The sequence below is a fragment of the Coregonus clupeaformis genome, chromosome 17 (assembly GCF_020615455.1).
Source record: "Coregonus clupeaformis isolate EN_2021a chromosome 17, ASM2061545v1, whole genome shotgun sequence".
Classification (NCBI taxonomy): domain Eukaryota; kingdom Metazoa; phylum Chordata; class Actinopteri; order Salmoniformes; family Salmonidae; genus Coregonus; species Coregonus clupeaformis.
This window is the reverse complement of record NC_059208.1, coordinates 68,616,844-68,642,080: the sequence shown is the minus strand read 5'-3', so window position 1 is coordinate 68,642,080 and position 25,237 is coordinate 68,616,844. Positions and strand designations below refer to the sequence as shown.

General features: G+C 42.8%; 1 long non-coding RNA gene across 1 annotated transcript; it reads right to left on the bottom strand.

Moving 5' to 3' along the window:
- Positions 1-14,777: 14,777 nt before the first annotated feature.
- LOC121585709 lies at positions 14,778-16,223 on the bottom strand. The gene is made up of 4 exons (XR_006003889.1): positions 16,034-16,223; positions 15,859-15,945; positions 15,689-15,759; positions 14,778-15,205 (listed from the first exon to the last, which is right to left on the bottom strand). It is a non-coding gene; the product is annotated as an uncharacterized LOC121585709 (long non-coding RNA).
- Positions 16,224-25,237: the final 9,014 nt, after the last annotated feature.

Below are 25,237 nucleotides of genomic sequence, written 5' to 3'. Positions count from 1 at the left end.
CCGTGTAGTTCTGGGCTGATCCCTCACCTTCCTCATGATCATTGATGCCCCACGAGGTGAGATCTTGCATGGAGCCCCAGACCGAGGGTGATTGACCGTCATCTTCTTCCATTTTCTAATAATTGCGCCAACAGTTGTTGCCTTCTCACCAAGCTGCTTGCCTATTGTCCTGTAGCCCGTCCCAGCCTTGTGCAGGTCTACAATTTTATCCCTGATGTCCTTACACAGCTCTCTGGTCTTGGCCATTGTGGAGAGGTTGGAGTCTGTTTGATTGAGTGTGTGGACAGGTGTCTTTTATACAGGTAACGAGTTCAAACAGGTGCAGTTAATACAGGTAATGAGTGGAGAACAGGAGGGCTTCTTAAAGAAAAACTAACAGATCTGTGAGAGCCGGAATTCTTACTGGCTGGTAGGTGATCAAATACTTATGTCATGAAATAAAATGCAAATTATTTACTTAAAAAACATACAATGTGATTTTCTGGATTTTTGTTTTAGATTCCGTCTCTCACAGTTGAAGTGTACCTATGATAAAAATTACAGACCTCTACATGCTTTATAAGTAGGAAAACCTGCAAAATCGGCAGTGTATCAAATACTTGTTCTCCCCACTGTGTGTATATATATATATATATAGTTTAGGATATAGTTTTGCATATATATATATATACACATACACATATGGGTGTTTTGGGCAAACGTTGAATAAAGCAGTGAATTTGTGAGATTATGTTGGCTTTAAATGTCATGACCTAAATTGTTTCTTTCTCTCAGACAAAATAAAATCTTAACAGATATCCAATCTGTATACAACTATTAATCCAAAACGATTTGGATTGGACTCTACAATGCATTCTTTCACACAGGATGGTGACATTTTCAACACAAGTGATGCGTTTCTCTTCAGAGGGGAATATCTTTCTCTGTGAGAGGAACAATTACACTGTTTTACATCATGAATGCCTAAGGGTTGTTATCTCGGTGTATTAAACTATAGATTCATGAGAGTCATTGAATATTTTGAAGATGTCTAATATCCCTGAAGTAATTCTGGATTGACGTGCATGGCTGTTCAGGTGATGACCTCATTCACTGACAAAAATATGTGAAATTAGACATTAACATCACACAAGTGTTACAAGTGTTTTTATGATCAAATATGATTAATTTATAGTAACAAATCATTTTAGAAGCTAGGCATTTTATAGCTCTTTCATTATATTGGAAGGGTTTGCTCCAACAAATATGAATACACAATTTATTATGATATACATTACATGACAGAAGTTGGATAGATGTTCCTGCATCAGTTGAGACAAAGAGGACGAGTCGGAAATGGGAAGCACGTCACCAGTAACGTCACTGCCGGATCCGCTTCTTGCCCTAGCTAAACATGAGCAGAATTCCTGCCTGCATTTTAAACCCTGCCTACCCAAACTCTTGATTTGTTGAGAGTTGTCTGTCTGAAGAGGATCCTCCCCTAAAACATTTTTTCCCCATTTCGAAATGTCAAGAGAGCAGCCGACATCCTCCCCAGACCTTCTGCCGTTCCATAGCTTACGTTGCCTGACGACTCACGCTGAATGTATTTCTGCTGCTTTATCGATTGCTACATACATTCAGTCTCAAACTGCTATCCTAGAAGTCGTTTGTGTGACTTGAAAATTAGCTCCATTGTACAAAACAAACTCATCAGCGATTGGATGGTCTTTAACAAATCTAACCAACCAGAGTATCAAAGTTACAGAATATTACTTTGTGGGTTACAGCGTGCAAACACGACCAACACCATCAATCATAGTTAACAAGTTTTAATGTTATTCTGCCATTGCCACCATATAAACCACAGGTGTCGTAAAAGAGTGTCGTAAACAATCACATCAATACATCTTCCTTTTTTCACCAGCTTTTTTTTTAAACAAACATACATTCACAAATACCAACTCATCCCTGTTTCAAAATAGTCAATAGTGAAAATATCAAAACAAACCCTAACAACTCAATGAGTCAGCCTCTCAATCTTTGGTCCATTAAACATCACCACTGAATAGTCAGTCTTTCAAGAGGCCTGCTGGCCCTCTCAGACCTGCGCAGGGTCTGAGGCACTGTGTCCGAAGCTACTGTCACAGAAGCATTCCCACTTGTTCTCCTTTCTTTGTCCTGTGTGTTCAGTGGCAGTTTACCTGTGTCCTGAGCGTCCTCAAACATCTCGTGTTCTCAAAAGGCTTTGTCTATTGCGTCGATACACAGCCCCATCTTCTGTCCTGACTGTATATGACCGAGGCGCAACCTCCTCCAATAAAGTAGCCTTTCAATCCCATGAATCCGGACCCCGAATTCGAACCACATCCTGAGCTGCCAACGGTGACAACACTCTAGCAGTTTTGTCATAGTAAGAGTTTTGTCTTGCCTTCAACTGCAGGGCCCTGTCCTGCACAGCTAATGGGCAGTCATTCAGGCAGAAAATAGGCAACCTGGAACGCAACTTGCGTCCCATTAAGATTTCTGCAGGTGACCGGAAACATTCCAAGGGCGCTGCTCACAATAAGAGTCTCTTCACGATTTGCACACCTTTTTCAGCCTTTCTGTTACTTTTAGGATATAGTGGACTAGAGGATATATGTCTGAACTCATAATGCTCTGCAAACATCTTAAAACTCAATGCAAGCAATTGTAGGTGCATTATCAGAAACCACCACTAGGGGAATCCCATGCCTAGCAAAAAATGATTTCAAACGCAAAATGACAGTCTTTGATGTTGTGCTGGACAAGAGTGCAATTTTAGGGAAATTTGACAAGTAGTCAATAGTCAACAAATAGTCCTTACCATTGCAGTGAAACAAGTCGACTCCAACCTTCTCCCAGGCTGTGGTGGGTACCTCTCCCATAACCATGGGCTCCTTGTGCTGTCTATAATGAAATTTGAGACGTGTCACAATTTCCCACCATTTGCTCAATGTCAGAATTGATATTTGGCCAATAAAGGGACTCCCTGGCCCTTCTCTTACATTTCTCAGCTCCCAGATGTCCTTCATGCACTCTCTGTAGCATCTCCTGACGCATTGAAGTAGTTGTCACTATTCTGTTATTCTTCAACAGCACACCATTGACCACTAACAGCTCTGCGCTTAGTGGGAAGTACTGCTCACAAGAGCCTTTTTGCCAGCCAATTCCAGATTCTGGATCACCTTGCAAAGAATGGGATCTGTTATGGTCTCTTCAGCTATTATCCTTAGTTGCTGCTCAGAAACAGGAAGTGACTCCATGACCATACCCACATACAAGGCAACCTCCTCCTCCATTGACTCCTGACTGAGGCTGATTTGGCTCACCACTAGTGGAGCCCTTGAGCCTTGAGAGGGCATCTGCTACCACTAAAGTTGACCCAGGCACATAGGTTAAAACAAAATCATAGCGTTGCAACCTCATCATCATCCTTTGAAGACGAGGAGGCATGTCATTCAGATTTTTTTGAGAGATTGAAATAAGGGGTTTCTGGTCCGTTTCTAGAATCACCTTTGTTAAGCCATAAATGTAACAGTGAAACTTCTCACAACTAACGACCAACCCTAGGCACTCCTTTTCTATTTGAGCATAACGCTTCTCAGCATCAGTCAAAAAATGGGCCACATAAGCCACAAGCTTCCACATACCTTGATGCTCCTGAAGCAGCACTGCTCCAATGCCATCTTTGGAGGCGTCCGTGGATACCTTAGTAGGCCTGTCAGGTTCGAAAAAGGTTAGCACTGGCTCTTCAGCCCAAATGTTATTTTCATCGTTCCACTCTCTTTCATGTTCTCTGTTCCATGAGAACTCTGTCTTGTCCTGAAGGAGTGTCCTTAAGTTCACAGGTTTGGTACAAACATCCCCAAATAATTGACCATACCCAAAACACTCTGAATGCCTTTCCTATCTGTGGGATTTGCCATCTCCCTCACTGATTTGACCTTGGCATGATCAGGCTGCACACTCTCTGAGGACAGCTTATCCCCCAGAAATGTGATTTCCTTAACACAGCCTGATTTAGCTTCAAACCATGCTTCTGAACCCTCTGCAGTCTTTTCCAGCCGCTCATTGTGTTCTAGCATAGTGGACCCCAAGATCATCCAAATTCCCTCTAACCCCTCAAAAACACTTTCCATGGCCTTGTGAAAGAGCTCAGGGGCAGAATTTATGCCAAAAGTGTCTCCCGAGTGGCGCAGTGGTCTAAGGCACTGCATCGCAGTGCTAGCTGTGCCACTAGAGATCCTGTTTCGAATCCAGGCTCTGTCGTAGCCGGCCACGACCGGGAGACCCATGGGGCGGCACACAATTTGCCCAGCGTCGTCCAGGGTAGGGGAGGGAATGGCCAGCAGGGATGTAGCTCAGTTGGTAGAGCATGGTGTTTGCAACGCCAGGGTTGTGGGTTCGATTCCCGTGGGGGGCCAGTATAAAAAATTAATGTATGCACTCACTAACTGTAAGTTGCTCTGGATAAGAGCGTCTACAAAAATGTAAAAGGTACCCTCTTAAAGGAATATCTTCCAAAAGGAGTATTGACTGTACACAGTTCGGTGCTGGCTGCATCCAACCTCACCTGCCAGAATCCATTTGAAGCATCCTATCTCCTCCCTCTTAGGAATCTGAAAATGCTCCCTTTTGATACATTTATTAAGGTCCATACAGACTCTCAGATCTCCATTCCTTTTCCGCACACACACCATGGAATTGACCCAGTTTGTTGGCTCCTCTGTTTTCACGAGCACATTGAGTTTCCCCATTATTCCCAACTCCTTCTTTAGATCCTTCCATAGTGGCACCAGAACTCTGCGTGGTGCATGAATCACTGGCTTGGCATTCTCTGTGAGAGTAATAGAGTGAATGAGAGGCAATGCCACGAATCTTGTGAACACATCAGAATATCTTTGAGCAATCTCCTCACCATTTTGATTACTTGTCACCCGTTGAACACTGTGCAGCCAGTCAAAGTCATTAATGGTGTACACTCGCTTAACCAGTCCCAAAATAGAATCATGCAATCTGTGATGGTTCTTGCCCGTCCTCCATGCAATCCACAGTACCCACAAACAAATCACTTTGTTCATTCTCCTCCATTTCAATGGCGTGAACATTCTGTCTCCCATACTTGTCCTTTGCAAAACACATTTTTACCCTTGCACTTGTAGCAACATTTTCCAAAAGCAGGGCATTTCCTGGCCTGGTGCATGGTGCCACTCCTATTACACTCATATTGGTTGTGACTCCTTGGGTCAAAGTCATATTGCTTGTGTCTCCTTTGCTCATAGCGCCACCTTGTGTCTTTGTCTACAAAATTCACTGCTGTATTTTCCACCTCCATAGCAGTGTTTGCTGGTGTGGAGCTAAAAGTTTTAATATGCAATTGTGCCAGGTCATTCGCCTGACATATTTTTACTGCAGTGTCCAAATGTAACTCATTTTCCCGCAGACATTTTTCTCTAACTCTGGAGTCATTTATACCAAACACAATCTGATCTCGAAGCATAGAGGAGGTTTACAAAATTACACGTCTGTGCTTTTAATTTCAAATCTGTAAGAAAGACGCCAAACTTTTCACCTTGCAGTTTTATACGACAACGAAACACACAACGTTCATATGTCTTGTTCTTCTTAGGTAAACAATATATATCAAACTGACCCAGTACCTCCGCCAACCCGTCTTCATCCTCCTCATTTGGAAACGTGAAGGTATTGAATATATCGATTGCCTGTGGTCCCGCTATAGTAAGAAAGAGAGCAACTTTATGTTCATCCGGCTCCTTTGTAACTCCACTAGCAGACATATACAGCAAAAACCGCTGCAGAAATGTTTTCCAATTCGCGTCCACATTCCAATCCAGGCTCAAAGCCTTTGGTGGCTTGATAACATCCATTACACTTCCATAAACTCCCACATTCACAGAAAAAAAAAACGATTTTCACTCATGGTACCAAGTATTACTTACTGGGTCACAGCGAGCAAGCACACCAAACACCATCAATCATAGTAAACAAGTTCTAACGTTATTCTTAATCTTCAGTGGGGTTTATCGGCGGTTGGCATCCAACGTTAAGGTGCATTACCGCCACCTACTGTACTGGAGTGTGGGCCTGAGACAGGGAGAAACTAAATCCTACCTGCCAGCCCCGTTGCTCTTAAAAAAGATAACAAAATATTTGAGATTATATCTAATGACGTTCTACTCAATATACTCTTTAAACTAATTTCCTGTATCCCCTTCTCCCTCATACTAGATCTCATCCTCTCTCTTTCCCTCTGATACTGCCCACGCTGCAGCTATACATGCTCCACGGTCTCTGTTTCATAACAATAATCACACTTTCCTGTTGGATGCTTTCCTATCACATGTAATGTCTTATTCAACTGGCTGTGTCCGACCCTTAATCTTGTAAAAAAAGCCTCCTCTCTTCTCTTCTGTCCCTTCCTGCCATCCTCCCCTCCCTGACTTTCCTCTGTACTTGAAATACAACTCCTGAGTGGCGCAGTGGTCTAAGGCACTGCATCGCAGTGCTAACTGTGCCACTAGATCCTGGTTCGAATCCAGGCTCTGTCGCAGCCGGCCGCGACCGGGAGATTCATGGGCGGTGCACAATTGGCCCAGGGTAGGGGAGGGAATGGCAGGCAGGGATGTAGCTCAGTTGATAGATAGCTAAATATGTAAAATAAATGCCTTCCCTTATTATCTCTATTCCACTTCTCCTGCCACCTCTGCATCATCACTGTATATATCATTTTGCCTCTGCCTTGCTCATTAAAACTTCAACATCAACAGCCCCACTACTAAGTGCTTGTTTAGCCTGTTCATCTACTGCCTCGTTCCCCTCCACCCCCACATGGGCTGGGACCCAAGTAAATCTTATCTGAATACCCATCTGCTTAATCCTGCCATGGGTTTGTAGCACCTCATAAAGCAGGTCTTGTCTGCTACGTGAGCTAAAGGACTGGAGACTCATTAACACTGCACATGAATCAGAGCAAATAACTACTCTGTCTTGTTTGACTTCCTCTATCCACTGCAAGGCCATCAGTATGGCCTTTTAATGTTATTCAACGGCGGCAGGTAGCTTAGTGGTTAAGAGCGTTGTGCCAGTAACCGAAAGGTCGCTGGTTCTAATCTCCGAGCCGACTAGGTGAAAAATCTGTTGATGTGCCCTTGAGCAAGGCACTTAACCCTAATTGCTCCTGTAAATTGCTCTGGATAAGAGCGTCTGCTTAATTATTATTCCGCCATTGCCACCATATATACCACAGGTGTTGTAAAAGAGTGTCATAAACAATCACTCAAAACCTCATCATTACAGATAACGTCATCATGTAGGCCGGCTCTGGCCCAACCCATTGATTTCTGGGAGCAATCAGAATGGTCAGAATGTGTTTGCATTCTAGAAATCATCAGGGACGGAGGCATTTCCAGACTCATAGAGGAGAAGAAACGTCAGTTGGCCAGAACGATGTGGATGGGTAACCAGGCTATAGCTTACGATGCTCCAAGGTCTGAGATATCCGAGACTATGTCTTCTCAGGTTGTTTTGAATGTGAAATGTCATATAACTCCGTGAATAGGTTGGGCAATATGAGCCTTACAAACTAAAGCTCACACCCTAAAAAATGACACCCTAAAAAAATAAACATGTTCTCTTCGCCTAGCAAGCATAACTGAATTGCACACACATTACATCCATGGCAACGTTCCTTATTAGCCAAGAAGGCTCTGATTTGAACAATTAGACAAGTTGAGTCAGCCATCCCCCTCTGGGAGCATGTACAAGTTCAGAAGTGATACATGTTGCTGGTTAGAAACAAGTTGCACAAAATCATTTGTTTTTAGATCAACTGATTGTATTGATCACTTTTGGGCATAGTGCCCAGCTAAAGGGCACAACCTTGAAAAGCTACTGCTCCATTTTTGCAACCCATTGTTACACCTGGGTTATTATAATGATAAAAATAACAACATTTCATTTTTAGAACGCATTTCCCAAGTTCAATGCACATAAGGTAGAAAACAAAAGCTAAACTAAAAACAGCGTCAATACATAAAAAAGTAGAAACCGATCACAATACATAAAAACATTACCTACTAATGCAAAATATAGACTTTAAGCAAATTAAGCAATCAAACATTAAAAGGTAGCTTGAATGGTTATGACTTTAGTTGTTTTTTAAATGAGGAAATATAAGCTGCCTCCTTGACATGTACAGATAGAGTGTTCCAGAGCTGAGGGGCCACATGTGAGGAGCTCCTGTCACTCATGCTGTGCAGGGTTGTGGCTGGTATGACCAGGCTGTTTGAGCCTGATGATCATAGAGTGCGTGCTGGGGAATAGTTCTCTAGAAGTTGGCATACAGTGGGGAGAACAAGTATTTGATGCACTGCCGATTTTGCAGGTTTTCCTACTTACAAAGCATGTAGAGGTCTGTAATTTTTATCATAGGTACACTTCAACTGTGAGAGACGGAATCTAAAACAAAAATCCAGAAAATCACATTGTATGATTTTTAAGTAATTAATTTGCATTTTATTGCATGACATAAGTATTTGATTACCTACCAACCAGTACGAATTCCGGCTCTCACAGACCTGTTAGTTTTTCTTTAAGAAATCCTCCTGTTCTCCACTCATTGCCTGTATTAACTGCACCTGTTTGAACTCGTTACCTGTATAAAAGACACCTGTCCACACACTCAATCAAACAAACTCCAACCTCTCCACAATGGGCTAGACCAGAGAGCTGTGTAAGGACATCAGGGATAAAATTGTAGACCTGCACAAAGCTGGGATGGGCTACAGGACAATAGGCAAGCAGCTTGGTGAGAAGGCAACAACTGTTGGCGCAATTATTAGAAAATGGAAGAAGTTCAAGATGACGGTCAATCACCCTCGGTCTGGGGCTCCATGCAAGATCTCACCTCGTGGGGCATCAATGATCATGAGGAAGGTGAGGGATCAGCCCAGAACTACGCGGCAGGACCTGGTCAATGACCTGAAGAGAGCTGGGACCACAGTCTCAAAGAAAACCATTAGTAACACACTATGCCGTCATGGATTAAAATCATGCAGCGCACGCAAGGTCCCCCTGCTCAAGCCAGCGCATGTCCAGGCCCGTCTGAAGTTTGCCAATGACCATCTGGATGATCCAGAGGAGGAATGGGAGAAGGTCATGTGGTCTGATGAGACAAAAATAGAGCTTTTTGGTCTAAACTCCACTCGCCATGTTTGGAGGAAGAAGAAGGATGAGTACAACCCCAAGAACACCATCCCAACCGTGAAGCATGGAGGTGGAAACAACATTCTTTGGGGATGCTTTTCTGCAAAGGGGACAGGACGACTGCAACGTATTGAGGGGAGGATGGATGGGGCCATGTATCGCGAGATCTTGGCCAACAACCTCCTTCCCTCAGTAAGAGCATTGAAGATGGGTCGTGGCTGGGTCTTCCAGCATGACAACGACCCGAAACACACAGCCAGGGCAACTAAGGAGTGGCTCCGTAAGAAGCATCTCAAGGTCCTGGAGTGGCCTAGCCAGTCTCCAGACTTGAACCCAATAGAAAATCTTTGGAGGGAGCTGAAAGTCCGTATTGCCCAGCGACAGCCCCAAAACCTGAAGGATCTGGAGAAGGTCTGTATGGAGGAGTGGGCCAAAATCCCTGCTGCAGTGTGTGCAAACCTAGTCAAGACCTACAGGAAATGTATGATCTCTGTAATTGCAAACAAAGGTTTCTGTACCAAATATTAAGTTATGCTTTTCTGATGTATCAAATACTTATGTCATGCAATAAAATGCAAATTAATTACTTAAAAATCATACAATGTGATTTTCTGGATTTTTGTTTTAGATTCCGTCTCTCACAGTTTAAGTGTACCTATGATAAAAATTACAGACCTCTACATGCTTTGTAAGTAGGAAAACCTGCAAAATCGGCAGTGTATCAAATACTTGTTCTCCCCACTGTATGTATTTAGGTGCATCACCTTTGAGGGCCTTAAAGGTGAGCAGAATAATCTTGAACTTGTTCCTATATTAAACAGACAGCCATTAGAGGTTTAATAAAACAGGGATGAAGTGTTATTTTGTGTGGTGTGTGAGATTATTCTGGCAGTTGCATTCTGGATCATCTGGAGTTGAGACAGGAGCCTTACTGGGATTCCTGTCAGCAGTGCATTGCAGTAGTCAAGTTGATGTTACCAGGACATGCACAAGCTTCTCAGCATCGACAGTGGACAAGAACTACATGATCAAATCGATGTTATGTAGATGTAAATATGACACTTTCTTGGTGTTGCAGATGTGTGCTTCAAATGAGAGATTACAGTAAAAAAAAAGTTCCTGGTGGTGGGGTAAGCTGCGTGGTGTCATCATCCAGAGAAATTGAGAATGTGCTCAGCTTGCTCCATGCAGTCTTAGAGCCATTAAGCACAAGCTCTGTTTTGCTGCAATTAAAGTTCAGGAAGTTCAACTGCATCCATCTCTTGATTGCATTTAGACAGTCTGTCAGTTTAGTTTTTACAGTCTCAGTGTCCCCATTTGTCCTTACATATATTTGTGTGTCATCAGCATAAGAATGACAGTTCAGTCCAAATCTTCGGATAAGTATACAGTGGTGTAAAGTACATTAAAGTAATACTTAAATCGTTTTTTGGGGTATCCGTACTTTACTATTCATATTTTTGGCAACTTTTACTTTTACTTCACTACATTCCTAAAGAAAATAATGTACTTTTTACTCCATTCTTTTCCTTTTCCTTTTGATACTTAAGTACATTTTAGCAATTCCATTTACTTTTGATACTTAGGTATATTTAAAAGCAATACTTTTACTTTTACTCAAGTAGTATTTTACTGGATGACTTTCACTTTTACTTGAGTCATTTTCTATTAAGGTATCTTTACTTTTACTCAATTATAACAATTTAGTACTTTTTCCACCACTGTAAGTATACCATGTGGCAGCATGTATATAGAGAACAGGAGTGGCCCCAGAACAGAGCCATGTGGGACCCCTTGAGTGACTGTGGCAGGGTTGGATTTATAATTGGCAAATGTCACAAATTGTTGTCTGTCATCAGATAGGAGCGAAACCACTGGAGAGCTGTGCTAGAGTATCCACACAAGTTGTGTAGTCTGTTGATGAGAATATCATGATTCACTGTGTCAAAGGCTGATGTCATGTCCAGAAGCAAAAGGATGCTAGTGTCCCCATCATCAGCTGCCATCAATAAGTCATGTCATACTCTTACCTGGGCTGTCTCTGTGATGTGCTGTGCACGGAAGCCAGACTGGAAGGGATCATGGAGACTGTTGGTTGAACGGTAGTTCTGTAGCTCTATTGAGACTACACATTCAAGGACCTTTGATAGAAAGAGCAGGTTGGAAATTGGTCTGTAATTGTCAAGGGTGTTGGGGTCAAGTCCAGGTTTTTTCAATGTTGGTGTAACGGAGGCAGTTTTCAGGGAATTAGGCACAGTACCTGAATTAAGACTGTAATTTATGATTTTGGTTATTGTTGGAGTGAGAAGAGTGAGGCTGGATTTCATAAGTGCTGTGGGACAGAGATGGGCATGAGTAATCAAGTCACAGAGATCACATTTTCTTGAAATACTGTCAAACTTGTTGGTCGAAATTTTGTCTTGAAGACAATGTTAATTTGCTTTGACTGTAGTGTTCCATTTCTACATGTGCATTTGCGGGACACAACAAAAAATAAACCAAGCCAAGCATCACACAGTTCTGCTCCCTAAATTCCCTTTCCCCTCAGTGTCCCACTCACTCAATTGCATGTCAACAAGCTACATTTCTTGCCAAATGATGACAGTTTCATCACAACTTCTAAATGTACTGGTTGACTGAAGTAGGGAAATATGTGTTCCAACAATGAGCTGCAGTTTTGGAATGATTGTGCTAGAGTATCCAGCTCATTTTCCGCATAGGCTACTTTGCGGTTGTAACTAGTTACCACAGCCACAAGGTCAAAATGTGCCGTATCGAAAAATTCAATTAGCTTTTTGGTCTTAATTTAAGGTTAGGGTTAAGGTTAACAGTCTGGTTAAGGTTATGGAAAAAGTGGAACTGACAGCATTTTAGCAACATGAAATATATTTTTCATTTTTTATTTTTTTATTTGCTGACAAGCAAGCACTTAGATATTTTAATGATATTGTTCAACTGCCATTTCAAGTGAGGTTGAATATGTAGGGAGCAATTGCACACCAGATAATGCTTCTGCAAATGAGCTGGGGTTGATAGTCTGGAAGCATATCCATCTCTTTTTACACAGGGCTGGCTTTGGGATGGAAGTCATGAGAATGGCTCTGTGGTCAGATAACTAATGCCTACCCCAGCAGAGTAGACTAGATCCAAAATGTGCCTCCGATTATGTGTGGGAAAATCAACATCTTGACACAGATCAAAACAGTCCAGTACAGAGAAAAACTCATCAGCAAGTTTGCTGTAGGAGTCATCAATGTGTATGTTTAAATCACCCATGAGTAGTATCAAAGTAGATACAGCGCTTAGCTGAGTAAGTACTTCAATCGAGTACAGGCTTAACTGAATGAACAACAAATACGGAATACAATATTAAATTGTATTTAATAGTTTTGGGAATGGCCTCTTCTCCGAGGGAAGATCCTCAGAGCCAGATGATGTGATGGCAGGTAGCCCTATGCAGGGCTGCAGGAATCTAACCCCCCGCCCCGCTGGATGAAAGCAGTTCCAATGACGGGCCTTAAGGTTATTATTATTGGCGCAACTATAGTATGCATTGGTTGAAGCTAAATGTTAACTTCAAATCTTCATACCATCATATCTAAGCCAATATAACACCAATGTCGATGAAAATTAACGTCATTGGAGGTACACAACACACTCCCCACCCCTCATCATGAGCCGCCCGGCTGTTACAGCGAACCACAAACCGTATTTTTAACAGGGTCGTTAGCAATTGCGTTTACAGATGGTTGTCTGCGCCTACCTAGCTCAAATTCTAGACGTCAGATTAAAAAGAGACTATAACATCCATAAAGTGACCATTGGACTTAAAAAATGTTGGATTTCCAAAATTTGTAGGTGCAACAGTTTTTGTTGAATTTAAATGTATCGCTCTCACGTGCACATTTCTGTCCATTCAGAACCAACGATACTAACATCTTCTCAGCTGATTCTAAGAGTTCTATCTAACCAGGTCAGCAACTCTTTTACTCGGTAACAACACAGCTGCTGTTAGCTAATGTTAGCTTGTTTGCCCAAAGTCCAGCAGCTAGCCTCTGTAGCTAGCTACCTAACGAACAGGCAAAGAAAGGTAGCTAGCTATATTTGTTTATGGAAGGGTTGTTATACAAATAACTTCAGCCGTTAGCTACTTAGCTATCTAGCTAGCTTGAGCCAGAGCTGACTTTGACATAGAATCCAGCTAACGGTAGCTAGTTTAAGTTCAAATGCCAGTCCTACATTTTTCCACAAAACCTAGCTAGCTAGCTTGCTAGCTAACGCACATAAGTTCAAAACTAACACCAAACTTTGGGCAAATTGTCACGCCGCTATCTTATAATGTATGGAAAGGGCTTTTGCAACCTCACCAGATTCCAACATTCATAATACATTACAGTATGCTCCTTCTTCTGTCTTCTTGACATTTTAATCCATATGTGTGCTGATCAACAGTGCCGAACTAACAACTCTGCCATGTGTTTGGTATTTCAACAACTCTGCAGTGCACATCTGTGAGAAACTAGCTACAATAGTCCGGCACAGTGGATGCGTCATAATACCCATAAAACCTAGCGGTAAAACCCGGTAATGGTTCCAATAGTTTTTTCCCCCATTAATTATTGCGTCTGGAATTTTAGAACTACTTCATATAAGGTCTGTGTTTTGTGTAGGCTTACCCTGGCGTGACGTTTTGATAGCCATGTAATTCTCTCTCGGACAAGTTGAGTTTTCTCAATATATTCGCCTCAACTTACAAAAAAAATGAAAAGCTAATTAGCAACAGAGAAGACCTCAGCAAGACTACAAATTCCTGCAGGAAGCTCTTGCACGTCATGTCTTGCCGACACTGTCAGCTACCGTTCACCAGCTCGATCAGAGACCTTTGTGCCCAGAGACCTTCTGTGCCCAATCCATGAACTTATGTCCCCTTTCTCTGTCTTAGCTAGCCACCGATTACACTTTAGCTAGTTAGCAGAGCAGGAGATAAAAAAATTGTTTGGTTTTACTTAGCCTAGATAATTGTTTGTACAGTATGTTGACTTTGGTGTCTATTACAGAACTTATGGCATTTTTTAAGGATGAGCATAAGAGCATTTAAAAGGGGAGAAGATCACTATAAGACTGGCCATGTGGAGAAGTGCAGCTATAGTGAGGGGCAACTTACCAGTTTGGTCAGGGCCAGCATGAGGGATAACATTTATCCTGTGTCAGTGAGTATAGCTATTAAGTTAAGTTTGAGCATCTTAACAATACAATGTGTTCTATACAGCTGTCAACATTCTACAAGGAAATAGACACTTAATCAATTATATAATCATTAACCAGATTACCCCAGATACAAGACTTCAATGAGTGATAACTCAGTTCTAGAATGTTGTCATTGATGAGAATGAATCGAAAAATCTATTTGCATTCAAAATGGACTTTGTTTAGACATCCAGCTTGTATTGTAGGTTCACGACCAGAGACATCTTCAAAGGTACAGTATTTATTTATTCGGAGTGTTACATGCATTCACACAGTTTTGATATATAGGATCCTTCCCACTATATGATATGTCAAGTGATAAAATCCCAAGTTAGCAATTAAAAGTTCATGGAAAAACTGCACATGTCCTCATGTGAAAATTAAAGTTTATTAAATATTTTACGAAGTGGGGGCACAGATAACAAAGAGGAGGGCATCAAGGCATTCAGAATAGCTACAGGGATGGATGTGCAGGAGTCATGGCTTTAGGTCACGGGGTCTGGGATCATGGGTGCCTCACAGGATGGTCTGGTGTGCACCACAGCAGTGGTGGAGGTCAAATGTCCAGCCTCCGTGAAGACCATTCTTACTGGAACCAGGTCCAAGGTCAACTCCACATCACTGGAAGGGACACCTGCTTCTACGTTGTTTTGACCACCAAAGCCTCCATCATCTTCTCCATCCAGCGTGACGACCTCTGGCAGACTCATATTACTCTTCCTGTCAGTACCTGTTTTCAGGGAAGACAATGGGCCAAAAATATTCCACATAGTTCATACACACACACTAAGCTCCCAGAATAGGTTATATTACATACACGTTTTTCTCAAAGCAGCCAACTAAAGTATTGTAGTTAAATTTATCATGGGCACATTGGGGATTTATATCTGTGACGTTCAAATTATTTATTGCCACTTGCGTCTAATTTGCTGAAGGCCCCAGTCCATCCCTGCCTGTACCTGACATTTTTGAAATACAAGTGAACAATAATTAAAGGTCGTACAAAAACAATAGGCTCCTAGAATAGGTTATATTACATTCAGGTTTTGCTCAAAGCAGCCAACTAAAGTAATGTAGTTAATGCAAGTTCAATCACAAAGGCTGGTCTGAGTTCATCTCCTCAGTTTCATTCAGTAGTACAAAACAATTCACATTGCATTTTATCATTGACACAGTTAGAATTTATATCTGTGATGTTTAAATTATGTCTTACCCCCAAAGTGAGAGAGAGAGAGTACATCACTTCCAGCAGATCTCCTTGCTGAATTGTTGATCATGCACTGTCTAAAACATGTGGAAAAGGGGAGACAAAGTCATCATTTCGATGCATCTACAAAGTCAATGTTTTACACAATATTGTATCATATTTGATGAGTTCCTGACCTGTCCGTCCACAGGCTCGATGAGCTGTAGTCTCCACAACTGGACGCTTGCGCTCAGATCACACTGGCACAGAATGTCCATGCACTCCTGTTGGTCAGTGGTGGGTATTTTTCAATGCTGTATAAACATCTTTATCTAGACAGAAAATGCATTGTTTATCATACCACAAACCCACCTTGGACAATGTGACAAGTGGTCCCTCAACACCCAATCCTCATGCCTCATTGTTTGTTCTTGATTCCCAATCAACAGTCTGGATCTTCCTCTTCTGCCATGGTGGATGAGCTACCTTTTCTGGTAAATACAGGGACATTTCTCTTTCTCACCGGAAAATGGCAGCTGCAAACCCGGGTGTTGTCACTGGGTTTCTGATCCACCCATCTGAAAGACAAAAAAAAAAGACTTTTACTAGCTAGCTAAGTTGATTACTAAAATGGTAACATCTATATTAAAATCCCAAAACCCACAGACTTGACTATAGTAATGGTAAAAGTCTGAAAGGGACTGACATGCAGGGATGTAACATAATAATTTTGGGCACTGGCTAGCAGACCACGATTTCTACTAGCCCGGGTAACATTCCTAAATCTGTGGCATGTGATGTTTGTAAAGGAAAAATGTCACTACTGTGCCAGACAAGTTTGGCACATTGTCTACTAGCCCAGCCTTAAAAGTACTAGCCTTGGGCTAGCTTACTTTCCATCGCTGCTGACATGAATAACTGACTTAACAGGTAATTTTATTAGTCATGTACAACAGATGCACTTGTGGAACAAAACCATTTGTGTTTTCTATGAAAAAACATTGAGCCCACAAGTCCTTTGTGAGCTAGTTAGCCAGCTAGTTAACGTTAGCTCACCGTTCGTGTACATACTTTTCCACGTGGTGACATGCTAGCTAATGTTACCTAACCAGGGCATGGATATTTAGTTAACGTTTAGCTAGATAGTTATGTTACCTTATCGTTCGTGTAGTCAGACTTTTCCCCATACCCCACGGGTGGTGACACTACCTGTCAGGAATGTCTGACTACACCACGGTGAGATACGGTGCAACATTAGCTAATGTAGCCAACTAGCCAACCAAGGTGCCTAACAAGCACCTTGGTCTTACGTTAGTTAGCATGTCACCACGTGAAAAGTATGACTACACAAACTGTGAGCTAACGTTAACTAGCTGGCTAGCTCACAAAAGGTAACAACAGTCATTATGCTAGCCAATGCTGGATTTCTTTTTACTTGTAAAGAAGGTAACATATGTTGTACACGTAAATACAGTCAGTGGTTATGTAGATAATTTTCTAGCTAACCACAGATCTTTGACCTAACCATTATAACTTGTTAGCAGCTAGCAAACAGGGCTTACCTTACCACACAGCTCCAGCGACGCCTCTCGCTTACAGAGGTCGGAAAATGATAAAATACACATGTGTTGAACAGGGTAGGGGTTACAAAACCATCCTTGTTTCCGATCGCTACAAAGGCCAGGGTAATTACAAAACTTATAGTAATTTTAAAAATCTAAGGTAGCTAACTAGATAATTGAAAAATGCTAAACAAGAAGTCACACGAGAAATATACAAAATCAATTATTTACACGAGAAACTAAAATGGCTATAACATCTATTCGCTATGTTACTTGCAACTTGTCGATGAGAGTTTGCATGGAGAAATGTGGAAGTTTTTCCCCACCCTGGGCCTTGAGTGATTACGTCAAAGCTTGCGACAGGATGTGTAGTTCTGTTTGATAGCCACATTAGCGGATAATTAGCATTTCATTTTTGGGGGTAATTACAGGCGAATATATTGATAAAAGTTACCTTGTCCGAGAGAGATTTGCGCGATTAACAAAACGTCACGCCAGGGTAAGCCTACAAGAAACACCAGTGTTGGGGAAAGTTATTTTTAAAAGTAACTAGTTTGGTTACAACTTTACTGCCATTAAAAGTAACTTGTTACATTACACCATTAGTCGTTACATTACTTTTGCGTAACCAAAAACAGAAAACCCTCTAAAAATGCTTTTGGCGTGTTAGTCATTGCTATGCCCAGTAGAGGGCGCACACTACCTTAGAATGGCTTGCCTACTTAGTACTCGCGGGATATTCAACGTGGAACGTTACGCTAAGCACCTAAAGAGTTGGCAATGTGCCACACTGTAGGCAGCACTGATGTCATCGACATCATGGGAGAGCTCAAGACCGAGATCTCTGTCAGATTTCCTAATAGTTTTTTCAGTTCTTTTAGTAAATTTAAGTGTGTATTTTGCAAGAAACAATGTCGTCTTTTTTTTATTGCATTATTATTTGGTCTTTATAGTTCAGCAGCCTATTGAAATGTAACTGTTCCACATAGAATGCATGATGGAGGAGAAATGTATACACATTATGATAATAAAGAAAGATGTATAAATAATAGCCTATGTCCAAGTGTTCTAAAGAAATTCTAAATTCAACTATCGAAATGTCTGATGAATGCAAAGTGTTGCATCAAAGGAACATTGTCCATGAATCAAAAACAACATTTAAGCAGCTTTATTAAACGAAATATACATATTAAAGTCACTAAATACAGGCTATTAAGTCACAACAAGCTCGACATGAACATTTATTTAACCTGTGCACTAAACTGCTGACCATGAACGCAAACTGTCAAAGAAATCCAAAACACAATGCATTGAAATAAATGGCATGCAATCAAAGGAATTACTTACAATCATCAAAGACGCATTCATGTTCATTTAGTTCTTGGGGTGACAGGTTTAGCCGAACAGAAATCTACCTTTTGCTGTTTTGGAGCAGAAGCACCATCATACTCATCATTAACGGCAATCGGCTGGCATGGGTCTTTCTCCACCAGTCTGGTGGAGCTGTGCTTGGCCTGAAGGTGCTTCTTGATATTTGAAGTTGAGTTCTTCGCAGCTGACAGGCACTTATCCCAGAGGCACAGTTTGCATTTTATTCTTGTTTCTCTCCTTTTCTTCTACCAATTAAAAATAATGTGAATACTTCCACCATGTAAAGGCTGTTGTCTCTGCCATCTTGCTAGCTAGCTTCCCACAACAACGTTCTTGAAGAAACAGGAAGAGCATAGTTCTAAAATCCTTACGGAAAAATGAATGGTGGAAAAACGATTGGAACCATTTCCAGGCTTTACCGCTAGGTTTTATGGGTATTATGACTCATACTGTGGTACTCAATTCAGATGTGCCTTTTGTTAAGTAAATCAGGTGTTAAATGAGGTGAAAAGGAGACTGGATTGCCTCTTTAACTCAGTCTCCTGAAAGGTTTATCTGAAGAAATTATGAATGGACAAAGACCGCCTCCATCAGTCTGAAGATACATCATATTTCACTATTGTAGTCGTATTTTGTCTCTACAGCAAGAGGGCGCCAAACAATCAGGGTCTGCTTAGTTATTGTTCAACATACAGTGAGCTCTAAAAGTATTGAGATAGTGACAAAGGTCTTGTTGTTTTGGCTCGGTACTCCAGCACCTTGGATTTGAAATGATATAATGACTATGAGGTTAAAGTGTCAGCTATAATTTGAGGGTATTTTCATCCATATTGGGTGAACTGTTTACAAATTACAGCCCTTTTTGTATATAGTCCCATCATTTTGTAGGACCAAAAGTATTGGGCCAATTTCACGGTAACACTTCCTTTTAAGGGGTCCTTATTACAGTGTATCTACATGTGTAATTACACTAACAGGCATTGAAGCGACTCATAGTTACAATGTATCTGGTAGTAATTGTGGTCTGTAATTACATAAGTGTAGCAACAAATGCTTGTTACCATGCTTGTTACAAATGGGCAGTGTTCCACTAAATTCACCAACTTAGTGTTTTGCTTCTTCTCAGCTGCATCTGATTCATTAACAACTGTGACAAAGGTTTGGATATCTTGTCGATGCGCTGGGTGTCTGAGAGATTATAGCCTATGGTCAATAGGCTCTAATTACTTAACCATGAATGTGAACTGTTCAAAATATATCTCCAGTCAACATTGTTGCTAGCACTTGTCTAAAAAATAAAGCATACCATATGGGTTAACTTGGTTGAGTTTTTTTTAAAACAGATTTAATATGAGTGTCATCCCAGATGAGGAATAAGACACTCTTTCAAAGTACATGTAATGGATGAGCCAGCACGGGAGCCGAGGTGAACAGCGCCTTCAGCTGACCAAAAGCCCTGTCCGCCTCAGCTGACCACTGCAGGCGCACCGGTCCGCCCTTCAGCAAAGAGGTTATGGGAGCTGCTACCTGACAAAAGCCCCGGATAAATCTCCGGTAGTAGTTGGCAAACTCCAAGAATCGCTGAACCTCCTTTACCGTGGTAGGAGTCGGCCAATTACGCACGGCTGAATGCGGTCACACTCCATCTCGACCCCTGACTCTGACAGGCGGTATCCTAAGAAAGAGACGGACTGTTTGAAGAACAAACATTTCTCAGTCTTAACGTACAGGTCATGCTCCAACAGTCTACCAAGCACCTTGCGTACCAGGGACACATGCTCGTCGTGTGTAACGGAATAGATGAGAATATCATCTATATACACCACTACACCCTGTCCATGCAGATCCCTGAAAATCTCATCGACAAAGGATTGAAAGACTGAGGGAGCATTCATCAACCCGTACGGCATGACGAGGTACTCATAGTGACCAGAGGTGGTACTAAATGCCGTCTTCCACTCGTCCCCTTCCCGGATACGAACCAGATTGTACGCGCTCCTGAGGTCCAATTTTGTGAAGAAGCACGCCCTGTGCAATGACTCCGTCATACTAGCTATGAGAGGTAGAGGATAGCTGTATTTTACGGTTATCTGATTTAGACCTCGATAGTCAATGCACGGGCGTAAACCTCCATCCTTCTTCTTCACAAAAAAGAAACTCGAGGAGGCAGGGGAAGTGGAGGGCCGAATGTATCCCTGTCCCAGAGATTCGGTGATATATGTCTCCATAGCCACCGTCTCCTCCTGTGACAGAGGATACACGTGACTTCTGGGAAGTGCAGCGCCCTCCCGGAGATCTATCGCACAATCCCCTCGTCGATGGGGTGGTAATTGAGTTGCCTTCTTTTTACTGAAGGCGAGAGCCAAATCGGCATATTCTGAGGGAATGTGCATTACCAAGTTAGCTGAATAAACTAAGTTAGTCTATTCCTAGAAAACATTGAACCGCTGTAGTTTACAACACTTATAGTTTCTGAGGTGGAAGTTGGGAGAGTTATATTTGGGTGTTTCAGTGAAACGTAAGTGAGGGAGGCCCCGCTCTCTCGCTTTCCCAGATGTTTAGTTCATTTCATTCCGATCTCCTTTGCATTATTGTAGCCATTTTCTGTAGCCTGTCAACTATGCCTCTGTCTATCCCTGTTCTCTCCTCTCTGCACAGGCTATACAAACGCCTCACACCGCATGGCTGCTGCCTCTCTAACCTGGTGGTCCCTGCACACACGACCCACGTGGAGTTCCAGGTCTCAGGCTGCCTCTGAAACTGCCGTTCTGCTGCCAACAAGGCAGAGTTCATCTCAGCCTATGCTACCCTCCAGTCCCTCGACTTCTTGGCGCTGACGGAAACATGAATTACCACTGAAAACACTGCTACTCCTACTGCTCTCTCCTCGTCTGACCATGTGTTCTCGCATACCCGAGAGCATCTGGTCAGCGGGGTGGTGGCACAGGAATCCTCATCTCTCCCAAGTGGACATTCTCTATTTTTCCCCTGACCCATCTGTCTATCTCCTCATTTGAATTCCATGCTGTCACAGTCACTAACCTATTTAAGCTTAACATCCTTGTCATTTATCGCCCTCCAGGTTCCCTTGGAGAGTTCATCAATGAGCTTGACGCCTTGATAAGTTCCTTTCCTGAGGATGGCTCACCCCTCACAGTTCTGGGGGACTTCAACCTCCCTACGTCTACATTTGACTCATTTCTCTCTGCCTCCTTCTTTCCACTCCTCTCCTCTTTTGACCTCACCCTCTCACCGTCCCCCCCTACTCACAAGGCAGGCAATACGCTTGACCTCATCTTTACTAGATGCTGTTCTTCTACTAATCTCACTGCAACTCCCCTCCATGTCTCCGACCACTACTTTGTATCCTTTTCTCTCTCGCTCTCCTCCAACACTACTCACTCTGGCCCTACTCAGATGGTAATGCGCCGTCGCAACCTTCGCTCTCTCTCTCCCGCTACTCTCTCCTCTTCCATCCTATCATCTCTTCCCTCTGCTCAATCCTTCTCCCTCCAATCTCCTGATTCTGCCTCCTCAACCCTCCTCTCCTCCCTTTCTGCATCCTTTGACTCTCTATGTCCCCTATCCTCCCGGCCGGCTCGGTCCTCCCCTCCAGCTCCGTGGCTTGATGACTCATTGCGAGCTCACATAACAGGGCTCCGGGCAGCCGAGCGGAAATGGAGGAAAACTAGACTCCCTGCGGACCTGGCATCTTTTCACTCCCTCCTCTCTACATTTTCTTCATCTGTTTCTGCTGCAAAAAGCCACTTTCTACCACTCTAAATTCCTCTAACCCTCTAACCCTAGGAAGCTCTTTGCCACCTTCTCCTCCCTGCTGAATCCTCCTCCCCTCCCCCCCTCCTCCCTCTCTGTGGATGACAACCATTTTGAAAAGAAGGTTGACGACATCCGATCCTCGTTTGTTAAGTCAAATGACACTGCTGGTCCTGCTCACACTTCCCTACCCTATGCTTTGACTTCTTTCTCCCCTCTCTCTCCAGATAAAATCTTATGACTTGTGACGGCCGGCCGCCCAACAACCTGCCCGCTTGACCCTATCCCCTCCTCTCTTCTCCAGACCATCTCCGGTGACCTTCTCCCTTACCTCACCTCGCTCATCAACTCATCCTTGACCGCTGGCTATGTCCCTTCCGTCTTCAAGAGAGCGAGAGTTGCACCCCTTCTCAAAAAACCAACACTCGATCCCTCTGATGTCAACAACTACAGACCAGTATCCCTTCTTTCTTTTCTCTCCAAAACTCTTGAGCGTGCCGTCTTTAGCCAACTCTCTTGCTATCTCTCTCAGAATGACCTTCTTGATCCAAACCAGTCAGGTTTCAAGACTGGTCATTCAACTGAGACTGCTCTTCTCTGTGTCACAGAGGCTCTCCGCACTGCTAAAGCTAACTCTCTCTCCTCTGCTCTTGTCCTTCTAGACCTGTCTGCTACCTTTGATACTGTGAACCATCAGATCCTCCTCTCCACCCTCTCCGAGCTGGGTATCTCCGGTGCGGCTCACTCTTGGATTGCGTCCTACCTGACCGGTCGCTGCTACCAAGTGGCGTGGCGAGAAGCTGTCTTCGCACCACGTGCTCTCACCACTGGTGTCCCCCAGGGCTCAGTTCTAGGCCCTCTCCTACTCTCGCTATACACCAAGTCACTTGGCTCTGTCATATCCTCACATGGCCTCTCCTATCATTGCTACGCAGATGACACACAACTAATCTTCTCCTTTCCCCTTTCTGATAACCAGGTGGCGAATCGCATCTCTGCATGTCTGGCAGACATATCAGTGTGGATGACGGATCACCACCTCAAGCTGGACCTTGGCAAGACGGAGCTGCTCTTCCTCCCGGGGAAGGACTGCCCGTTCCATGATCTCGCCATCACGGTTGACAACTCCGTTGTGTCCTCCTCCCAGAGTGCAAAGAGCCTTGGCATGACCCTGGACAACACCCTGTCGTTCTCCGCTAACATCAAGGCGGTGACCCGATCCTGTAGGTCCATGCTCTACAACATTCGGAACTTACGACCCTGCCTTACACAGGAAGCGGCACAGGTCCTAATCCAAGCACTTGTCATCTCCCGTCTGGATTACTGCAACTCGATGTTGGCTGGGCTCCCTGCCTGTGCCATTAAATCCCTACAGCTCATCCAGAATGCCGCAGCCCGTCTGGTGTTCAACCTTCCCAAGTTCTCTCACATCACCCCGCTCCTCCGCACACTCCACTGGCTTCCAGTTGAAGCTCGCATCTGCTACAAGACCATGGTGCTTATCTACGGAGCTGTGAGGGGAACGGCACCTCCGTACCTTCAGGCTCTGATCAGTCCCTACACCCAAACGAGGGCATTGCGTTCATCCACCTCTGGCCTGCTGGCCCCCCTACCTCTGCGGAAGCACAGTTCCCGCTCAGCCCAGTCAAAAGTGTTCGCTGCTCTGGCACCCCAATGGTGGAACAAGCTCCCTCACGATGCCAGGACAGCGGAGTCACTCACCACCTTCCGAAGACACTTGAAACCCCACCTCTTTAAGGAATACCTGCGATAGGATAAAGTAATCCTTCTACCCCCCCAAAAAAAAATACAAAAACATTGTAAAGTGGTTATCCCACTGGCTATGAGGTGAATGCACCAATTTGTAAGTTGCTCTGGATAAGAGCGTCTGCTAAATGACGTAAATGTAAATGTCATTAACCAAGACCTTCCACAATTGATATTTGGAGAAATTACAGAAATAGGAGGCTGGCATTGAAGTGCTTGCTCTAGGTAAGTAATAACCTTTCTATATAATGGAATATATAAATGGAAAAGCTTTGATTAAAAAAATAGAAATACATGCAAATATAACAAGGTAAAATGGTCTTCTAAGAAAGGATCAAAATCCTAAATTGATCATGTAAAGCAAAAACATTGAAACTATGAAGATTATGGTTATTATGTATGTGTTATATGTGAACACCCATACACTTTTGATGAACTACAACTACTATTCTGTTACGGAATATGTATAGGATTCAGAGTGAATTGCTGGCAGACCATTTGAAAACTTGAAATTACTTTCTCTTTTATGAAGTAACAGTTACATGATTTACAGTGCCTTCAGAAAGTATTCATACCCCTTGACTTATTCCAGATTTTGTTGTGTTACAGCCTGGATTTATAATGGATTAAATTGAGATTTTATAACATTCTCAAACAGAGAATTATTGAACATAAAAGTTCACTCAGGAGAAATGACAGGGATTATCCAGTCGCAGTACATTTTAATGACCAAAAACATGACATTTCTACCTTTGGATTTTGTGGCATAGAGAAAGTCAAGATATCAGACCGGGGAGGTGATATAAATAATACTCTGAGAAAAATACAATGTTTTTGGATTTTCACCCACCAGACATTATACCCAAAAGGTCTTAATGATGAAATGGCCATTCATGTTATGTTGTAAATGTGAACATGAGTTAATGCCGCCACTTCAGATTACTCTTGACGTTTTTTCTTGTACTGTACACAATGATTTATGAAAACGTACTTGATAGGTCGATGTCCTCATTGTGGTTTCACAGTCTTGTTTAATACGTTTTATGTACACACTTTATTAGAATTATTAGAATACATATGAAATGCACATTGTTATATTTGG